Raw genomic sequence first — 10,924 nt, forward strand, 5'->3', positions numbered from 1 at the left:
AAGCATTTTAATTTTTTTTATTTTTGTTTTTATGGATTTCTATGGTTAATTCAAACCAATGATTCCTAAAGGATTCACTACAATTGGTGTGAAATTCTAGAAGTTATGATTGTTTTACCGTAACATTGATTCTTCATTTATGTTCAATCAAATAATTAAGAAGAACTTCAGTGTACAGTACTGTTTAAAAGTATGAAAAAAAAAACAAAACATTTTGAATCTATCATTTTTATTTAAAAGTAATAGCGGTTACTATTATTAAATAATTTTCTTAATCGTTGTGCTTTTTTAATAAAATTCCTTCCAGTGTTTCCACAATCAGGGAATCTAAAGATTATGGATTCAAATAGATTCATATTATTCCAAATGATATTATAAGTTCAGATGATTTGATCCACTCAGACTGTTTACAGGATTTGCCAGCCATTTTTTTTTTTATTTTAGGATGAGAAGAATTTTTTAAGCAATTTCTTTAGTTTTAATAGCTAGTTTCTGCCTTTGCAAAAATTACTGTTACTATATTTTTTCTTTAAGTCCTTCCATGAAACACGCCGTGTTGTATTTTTGACATTCCGCAAATCGACTGTACTTTTCAAACAATCAACATGAAAGCCAAAAGAAGGGAAAAAATCTGCACAGTTTTTTGGAAAATCCATTGTGGTCTGCATCTAAAGTAGCAAAACAGCTGAAATTGCCCAGAAATACCGTATGGCGCGGTATCAAACAATATATGTAAGAAAATATTGGTGACAATTCGGGAAAACGATTATTTTCACTACAAATAAGCCAATGGCATCGGAACTATACCAAAAAGCGTTTTTCCAAAAATTAATTTCACCGTTCATTCGATATCACGACCATTCCGAGATGTTTTTTTCCAAATTAAGCAAGCTGTCACTACAGCAAAGTCCTTCAAGTATGGTAAGCGAAGAAAAGGGTCCAGTTTGTTCCGAAAAACCTTAACCCACCCAACTGCCCCCAGTTCCGCCTTATTGAGAAATACTATTCAAGAGATTTTCAAAGACATCAATCAGATAAGGACCTGGTGGAATGACGATGTACGAAGAAGTTGTGTCGTCTTATGAGCCATGTTTCATAAAAAAAGCAAGAATTCCTTCTAAACCGTGACGAATAAGTTTATCCTTTTTTTTTTTCAAAAAAGCATGAAGAAACGCTACATTTGTATAAAAAAAGATCTTAAATTCAATAATAAATAACTGAAATACAGGCATTCATTTTTGTTCCAATTCTATCTGAAGAAAGCTTTAAACTCAAACGAAAAGTAAAAATTGTTCACATTTGCCCAATTGTTATCAGTTTTTCCCAACCATGCCTTTTTAAATCTCTACTACCTATTTAAGGATTTTTTTCCTGAACAAATAAAAATGATTGTTGCTCTTAGAAATAACTGCAAATATTTTTTCGTTTGAAAAACACATTAGATAAAGATTTCTGAAGCTACCAAAATGATTTTTTTTTCGAAAATATTCAGTTTTCTCATGTTTTAAAAATTATCAAAGCTGTAACTTTTGATACCTTCTTGACATTCAGTTTCATTGGTATGGATTATTAAAAACAGATGTTTTCAATGGTTCTGTTAAAAAAAGGAGACTAAGACAAACATGTTTTGAATCTTTCTATGCAAAAGAAAAAAAAATAAAAGGGTCTCGGTTCTATGGCGTTTTATATATATTTATATAAAGGTTTACGGAACCCGTCATTTTGACGGATTTGGAATATCATTTTATCAATTTTCTCCATTTTATCAATTCTGTAAATAAAATTTTCCGCTTAACAACTTTGTCGAGGACCATAACTTGGTATCTTATTAGGAAGAAAAGTTATTAACTGTTTAACAGCGGTTTGTCTTTTGGCATTGATAAACAATAAATTCAATTGACATCACTGCTGGTGCCAAGCGAGGTAATGCATGAAAAGTAGTCATGCAGGCTCCTAACAGTGATGTCAAATAAATAAGTTGTTTAGACATGCTCTCATAAAAACCAAATGAATTTTGTGTCTTATAAGATACGAAGTTACGGTCTTGGACAAAGTTGTTCAGCGGAAAGTTTTCGTTGGATAATTTATAAATTAGAACAAACCCCATAAACAGGCTCGGTTGCATAGAAGGAACACAAATAATGTTGATTTTTCAGTACTTTTCGAAATTATTTTTACGGCCTTATCGGTGAATGTTATGTTCTCATAGTGAGAACATTTCAAGAATTGAAAATTATAGATGGATAGAAGAAGATTAGAAGAAAATTATAGATGTTAAAAATGAGCGGGTAGAAATTTTTTTTTAAGAAGCATTTTCATCACATACTTAACTTTTGTTCAATCACGGATCAACTATTTTGAAATGTTAGAATCGGACAGGGTTGAGTCTAACACAACACAATAGTTGATCTTGCGTGGTTCGCACCGCGAAACTTGCAGTGCGAACGAACATTCGGTTCGTTCACGGTTCACTGTGATTAATCTTAATTAATAAGATTTTTCAGTACAAAATATTTAATTTTCCTTTACAAACGTTATAAGTTCAAATTTACTCATTTAAACGTTACTTAACAATTCTGCAATAATTCATGGATGAGTTTTGTACGGATACAAAACTTTTTAAAGCCCAGGGTTTGAAAAATAAATAAACAACCCAAATCGGCTTAGTCTAATGTGGTTACAATTTTTACGGCAGCTCGTCATTTTGATGGGTTCGTTTAATTGATCTACCGTGGAGCATCACTTGCCCATCTTTGGTTTAAAAAAAAAAATGATTTTGAAGAAATTTCAAATACAAAATTCAAATGTGGTGTTCAATTTTATCTGTGAGCACTTATTTTGGTGTTATGGTGTTTACAGATTAAAATTACGTTAATTTGAAATTAACCGGTCATAATTAATATACAAAAATTAAGGTACACATTGATAACAAAAACGTGCTTTTGATTAGTACATTATTTTTAAAATTCATAACTTTTTAGATTTAAATTTGATATTTTAGTTTCAGATAAATAACGTTTTAAAAAAAGACAAAACACAATAGACGCCTTATAACAGTATCTGACATCACTGGAGATGATTTTTGAGTTTACATTTTTCAAGGCTTTAACTTTTTCAGCAACTTTGTTGAAGACTGGCTTATTAGGATATTAGAGATTCTTTTCAAGATATGTTGAGAGATAAGACCTTCAGTTTGATATGCCGTATTCTGCTAACTTTTTCATACAAACAAACATTACTTGCGATTTCAAGAAAGTTGATTTTTATTAAAATAGTTCATTTGTAATACTTAGTTTGATAGTGTTATACAGTAAGCGAAACAGGAATAGTACCGCTTTTTGATTTGCTTGTTAAAATATGACTGACTGAATATCATCATAATTTTCATCTAGGTTTACTTTCTTTTGATTTTTTTTCTAGTATTCCAAAGGTTTTAAAGGGGTTTTAAAGAAATTTTCTTCTACCATTAAGTTATTTGACATTTGAACGACAGTGCTTTATGAATTTGCTTAATTTCTTCATTGACATGACGTTAAATAGTGAATCAAACGTTTTGGAGTGATAACAAAGCGGAAAAAACTAGATGGAATTCAAAAACGTTTATTTCGTTTTCAGCGAACCAGTGGCTACGACTTAAAGTAGACGGCAGCACTGTCTTGCAGTTACAACCGAATTCAGTCTCAATATTGATTTTGTTTAGGTCCATAATCATCATTTCGAGGTACTTTTCCAACACAGTTTTGTTGGAGTTCACGCTGCAGAAAGTGGATTTGCAAAAACTCACCAGCATTTCAGCCATTTCAAATCATACTAAATTTACAGCTAGACCAGTAGATAGCCATTATCAAGTTCCATCAAAAGTACAACCTTATTGTGATAATTGGACCAAGAAATTTATTTTCTAGTTACCTTGATGTAATTACAATTATTTGATTAAGTAATTTTAGAATTTCCAAGGCGTTCACGTGGCAGCAAGAACCTACTTATTTCGTTACTAAAATCATCCAGCACAACTGAATTAATCCCGGATGGTTTGAAATTGGGCTCAATTCCGTTTAACAGCAAGATATTGCTGCCATCAACGACTTAAAACTGGAAAAAAATTTTTTTTGACTGATTAAAAAAAATATGTTTTTGAATGAGAAGCCTATTTTTTTAATTAAAACTCAGCCTATAATCTATGTTTAGTCGTTTCACGCCATGTTAATGAAGAAGTTAAGCAGTTTTATACAGTTTTATAGCTCAAATGTCAAATTCCTTAGTGCTAGAGGGAAATCTTTTCATAACCACTTTAAAATCTCTTGGAATACATGAAAACGTTAAAAAAATGCAGTTATTTATTGAAACAGTTCGTTTAAGTATTATTGTTCACTTTTATACATTCAATTTTTAAAAAGAGTCGTGAATTTTTTAAGAAAAACATATGTGACACTATAATTATTTTTCACCCTTTTTTCATATTTTTGATTCCACTGCTAATTGTTTCATCCAGAAAAAGTAAACTTAAGTATGCTTGATTTTTCATTGAATACCTTAGCATAAACTGTAGAAGAAAATTTTGATGATTTTCCATTATTCATATTTCACGGACATAACACATAGTGGTACTATTCTTTCTTCGCTCACTGTGTTCAAAATCGTTGATTTTTTCCACCAAATTGACAGGTTCACGTGTAGATTGGTAAAGCTTAAAAGTTCCGTAAACCTAGTGTTAAGAACATGTGTTATTCCTACCGAGAAAAAAAACAGTGTTTAAATCTTGTACTTTTCGAAACAGTTTTCATAAAAGAGTTAAACATTGCTTGTTTTCGATACTAAATATTCTGATTTAGAAGGAAAAACTACAAACCGTTATTTCAGATTAAAAAAAAAAGTTGATTTTCAAGGGTATTTTCCGGCATTGATAACAAACCTCTTTGAAACTCGTTGCAAAACTCGACTTCTTCATTACTTGACCTGGGCTTGTGATATAGCTCAGTTGGCAAGTCTGTTGTCTCCTGAGCCGATGTCCGCGAGTTCGAGCCCAAGAGTAAACATCGAACACATTTGTACCGGATAAGTTTTTCAATAACGATCCGCCAACTGTAACATTGATAAAGTCGCGAATGTCATAAAGATGGTGAAACGACTATAATCGAAACAAAAAAAAATTCATCTCTTGACCTCATATTTTCCAATTTATGACTTGTGCTGAAAAAAATACACTTTTTGAAACGTTTTTGGCAACCCCATTTAATAATCCCACCTTTGAATCAAGATTCGTCCCGCGTATTCTGCAGGCCTTTCTCTTCTTTAGCAACACCCTGTAGATCTTCAAAACTGTTGTAGACACATGGAAAGTACAAACAAGTGCTTAAGCAGCTCTCGATGGAGCAGCTTTTCCAAAAAAAAAAAAAACGAAGGAAAGACGAAAAAATGAAAACGGCTGGCAAATAGAACGGTCGGAAGCATCACGCCACGCCACGCCAGTCGAATCCCAATAATGGAGCAAGACTCAGGAGGCACTCACAACTTGTCGTATGATTTCTTCTTTTCGTGGCCACGTCCTACATAGGTTCTTGCAGAAGACTCCAGTGCCCGGAAGATGACGATGCGGAATAAAACCTCCCCCATTTCAAAACCCCCTTCATTGGCGAAACAGGAAAGGGTTCGAGGGCCGTACAAATTGCCATTAGATCGTATCGAGCGTGTCATTATTAGGAATCGGTAAACATAAAACGCATGCAAACAAATTGTGAAAAGTGCTTTGATGATTATACGCTTAAGTGATATTTGTATGTGATGAGATGGGCGTTTCATTCTCCTTGAGAATTTGCTCGAACAAGTCAAATAGGCTCTTGAGCTAGAATGGTTAAACAGAACGAAAAAAGCTTGTTTTCATTTTCATGTTGATTGCAAATAAAATTACCTTTTGTTCTACAAAAGAAAACTTAATCGAGAAAACAATTTCAATACATCCCACTTCAGTCAATATCTCAGGACTAGAATTCCAGATTGCATTCTTCATATCCAATGCACCGAGAAGCTTTTACTTTGATGAGCAAAAATGTTTAATAAGAAACGTTGTCGTCCTTATTGAAAAACAGAATACTTGAAGCTGCGGGATGTTTTCGTACGCTGCTACTAATATGTTCTTTGCAAAATGAACAAAAAATTCACAATGTTCGAAGCATCTTGCGCTCATTTATTAGAGCACCGATTGCTCAATCCGAAAATGAATTTTATTCCAATAATGAAAAAAAAAAACACAATCAATAAGCAAGAAATACATGTCGTTACACTTGACTGGATCAACCCATCTTTGATTTCTTTTTCGTCTTTTATCCATCGTATAGATCATCTCTTGTACCACCCAAGCAAGTTAAACGACTAAACGGTTGCTGAAGGTTGCATCAGATAAAAAAAAGGGAATGCGCTTTCAAGATGCGACCTAAAGGGTGATACGGTCAAAATTTGATCAATATCAACTTGACGTATTTCTTTCAATTCAATATTTTTTAAAAAACCTGAACATCCCTCATTTTGAAGGTGTGTGGGTAGAATGTTGCTCCTATTTCGATTTAAGAATTCACTCTTCAGCTGTCAAAATGCCGTCCAAGGCAGAAGAGCAGTGTATCAAAATTTGGCTCGCGCATCGCGAAAATCCGAGCTACTCGCACGCAAAGCTGGCAAAATCGCTAAAATTTGCCAAATCAACCGTTACAAATGTAATTAAAGTGTTTGGGAAACGTTTGTCGACAGCCAGGAAGTCTGGATTGGTGGGAAATCGAAAACCGGAAGCCGCTAAGACGACAAAGAGAGTTGCCGGTAGTTTCAAGCGAAACCCTAACCTCTCTCTCTTCGAGATGGCGCAAATAAGCTGGGTGTATCGTCTACAACCGTGCATCGAGCCGGACTATCGACTTACAAGAAGGTAGTGACTTCAAATCGCATTGATAAACAAAATACGACGGCCAAAGCGCGATCCCGGAGGCTGTATACGACGATGCTGACAAAGTTTGACTGCGTGGTAATGGACGACAAAACCTACGTCAAAGCCGACTACAAGCAGCCTCCGGGACAGGAGTTTTATACGGCAAAAGAAAGGGGAAAGATAGCGGATATGTCCAAGCACATGAAACTGTCAAAGTTCGCGAAGAAATATCTGGTTTGGCAAACCATCTGTATCTGTGGCTTGAAAAGCAGCATTTTCATAGCTTCCGGGACTGTCAACAAAGAAATTTACGTGAAAGAGTGTTTGAATAAACGTCTGCTGCCTTTCCTGAAGAAACACGGTTGTTCCGTACTGTTTTGGCCGGATTTGGCATCTTGCCATTACGGTAAAAAGGCCATGGAGTGGTACGCCGCCAACAACGTGCAGGTGGTTCCCAAGGACAAGAACCCACCCAACACGCCAGAGCTCCGCCCAATTGAGAAATACTGGGTTATTGCCAATCGGAACCAAAAGAAGACCAAAAAAACTGCTAAGGACGAGCAGCAGTTCAAGGCAAACTGGCTTTCTGCGGCAAAGAAGGTGGACAAGGTGGCTGTACAAAATCTGATGGCAGGGGTTAAGCGAAAGGCCCGGCAATTCGGATTGGGAAAAGCGGAAGCCTAACAGAATAATTTTCCTGAACTTTATACTAATTAAACTTGAAAAAGACATTTAATTTGATTTTTTAATAAACGATTTAACCGATTTACACGCGTTTTCCCTTGACCAAATTTTGACCGCATCACCCTTTAGTCCGTATGCATTAAGATACATGTATACATTGAAGGATGCGCCGAAATCAAAGTCAAACCAAAGTATTATTGAATTTCGATATCAATTGGAGGGAGAAAAAGCGGTTTTGAATTCACCTATGGGATAAAAAATCGACTTTTCATGTTTGAACTTCAAACTAGAAAAATTAAAAGAATGTCTTACAACTTGATAGTAGTCTAGGCATGGTGTGCTTCGATGAAGAAATTTGATGAAAATGAAGAGCATTTCCTTGGTTATTTCAACCAAAAATAAAAATATCAGATCGGTAAATTTAAATTTTTGTGAAAAAATTTCTTTTTTCATCTTAAAAATACAACTTTCTTAAGATGAAAAAAGTAAATTTTTCACAAAAGTTTCGATTTTCAGATGATCTATTTTCTAAAGTTTTAATTTTGATATAGTGAAATGAGATTCAAAAATTTAATCGAAAACAATGCAAATAAAACAAAAATGTCTGACTGTTTTAACATTTGAGAAAGAAATATTGGTAAAAAAGCTTTAAAATTAAGATTATTTCTTAGTAGGCATTTAGAACCGCTAATACTAATTGGCTAGCTCTAACCGTGATGCAGTCTTGGAGGTAAACGTCGAGCTTGATTAAAGTGATGTTAATCTAAGTAAATTGTTATTCAAAAGTAATCGACCTCGTAAGATTAAAAATTATGGATGAGAATTTAGTTTTTATTTGCTTCTCCAGTATAAAATGTTTTAAAATCCAGGTCATCCAGAACGATAAGTTTTTAAATGTTAAATTTCAATTCTTATTTCAATTTGAAATTTAAAGTAAAAGAACAAGTATATTCGTTTTCATACTAGGCATAATTTGAATGAACATTTACGTTGTGTAGCCGAAGATATTTGAATTTGTGTACACTGCAAAATGAAGATTTTAAGAATAAATTTAAAACTGATCACTTGAAATTTGTTAAACTTTCTTCTCCATCGGTTAGCGAAGTCAAAAAATGCTATGATTGAGTAAACAGTACTACTGCTTCAATCCAAAACTTTTTTTTCGCACGGTAGATTTTCTTCAACCCATGGTAACTTTTTCTTGCCCTAGGGGAAATTGGATTAAATGAAGCTTTCAGAGTTAGCTGATCAAAAAAAAGCTTAGTCTAAGCAGGCCCGTGCGAAGAACCCGTCCATGGGAAAGGTGGCTCGAAATTAAAGTTTTGATAAAAATAATAAAAATATTAAAAAGGCACAACAAAAATGCAAATTTATTTCTCAAACCATTTTCTTACTCAAGTTCCACACATGCTCTGAAAAATAATGAATTTTTCTGATGAGAATCCAAATCAATCAGAATTAATGTTTTAATTCTTGTTTTTCCGGTCAGTCATAAATAAATTATTCCAAATGTTAATCCTTATTCTGAACTAGAAATTTGCTTGAAAATAAATTTTATGCAGCCTAGTTTACAAACAGGATACCGTAAAACGGGGTAACAATGATCACTGGGGTAGCTTTGATCAACATGAAATATTTCCAAATAATCATCAGTAACTAAGTCTATAGTCAAAATATTTTTAAAAAAATTTCTACGTTTAAAAACCTACAAAAAATTTAGCTCCTGAATACATGCAGTATCATTGTCCATCTTTCGATTTTAATTGTTGTTCGGCCTTAACACATGAACTGCCTTAGTTTATCAATTTTTAGCATTTGTAAATATTTTTAAGATGTTTTATATCCTTTATGATCCAGAAAACTCGCCAAAACGGTCAAAATAGAGATTGATCAATGTTACACCAAAGCATCAAATTCTAAACAAAGACGAAATAGATTTTTAAATCAAGTTAAAGCAGTCTAAAAATTTCTGCAACCATGTTTAATGTTCATAGGAGTCCAGTACTGGTTTCAAAAATATGAAACATGCCAGATTCCCCCTAACAGAAAAAATAATCGAAAAATATTGAAAAAAGAGATCAGTCTTTCCCCGTTTTACTGTATCAATATTTTAGAATCACTAGAAATAGAATGTGAATTGGAATTTCGAACAATACAAAAATTAAAAGCTTTGAAAAAAAAAACAGTGCATACAAATCTAACACTAGCATAAAAAAAAATCGAAAATCAATTGATAAAATAAATTTAGGACCTGGATAGAAATAAATCATGATTAAATTTGTTTTCAGCTAAATGATAAAAATTGTTGAATATTGACCAGCTTGATTTTAATTTCTTTCCTTCAGTTGCAATTGCTGGGTTTATAAAACAACATGTTTAGTTCAAAATTGGCAATGTACAGGTTGTGTAATTTTTGAATTCTTGAATGATCATCAAGAAACTGATGAAAATTAGTAAAGTATTTTCTGCGAGTTCGACTTTAGGGCTATCCAATTTGAAAAAAATTGCAGTTGTTTTTCCAAAAAATCAAGAACCGCATTTGATTCTTTAGACTTTTATCTCTTTTCCTAAAAATTACGAAATCATAATCTAATATATTTAACTGTTATCGATACTTACTTTTAAATACCCCACCTCTGGGGCAAAAGTTTGAATGATGTGAAGAAAAAGTACGACCGTCCAAATTCCACATTTCTGCTAAAAGTCAAGAGGAAAAATATTTTATATCAATTTTTGCTTACAGCAGCTGCTTCTGATACAAATCCATTACATGAACAAACTACCTGCGCGAATTCGGAGTTCTGCGGGAACTGTTCATATTAAAACAGGTATTACGAAATCCAGTTTTCATCGTATTTGAGCAATTTTGCCATACAGAAACATAAATATGCGCTTATGTTTCTAGTGCGTTTGAAAACCAAAATATAAAATTTTCCGTTCAGATTTACTTCAGTGGACCCTTTTGCCCCATTTGCAGTTCGTACTTCTGCCCTTTCAGAGTTTTTTGTGATTCACAACTTATCGTGCAAAGTATAGATATATTAATGATTTTTTTCGGCATTTCAAAGTGTTTGAAAACAAATATGTACATTTTCATTGAATGTCAAAATTTTGATTGAGCTACTTTACCTCATTTTCGGAGTATTTTCAACTTCTATAAATTATTATGTCTGGACGAAGGCTTTCTAAATCATTATTAATCCACGCCAGAGTTTTGAATTTTGCTTTTCTCAGTTTGTAGTAATCGCAAAACGTGCTTTTACCCGACTCGTACTTTTATCCTAACTTACTCTTAGAAATTCCCAGTGTTTTAGTAAACATTGAAAG

The sequence above is a fragment of the Uranotaenia lowii genome, chromosome 3 (assembly GCF_029784155.1).
Source record: "Uranotaenia lowii strain MFRU-FL chromosome 3, ASM2978415v1, whole genome shotgun sequence".
NCBI classification, from domain to species: domain Eukaryota; kingdom Metazoa; phylum Arthropoda; class Insecta; order Diptera; family Culicidae; genus Uranotaenia; species Uranotaenia lowii.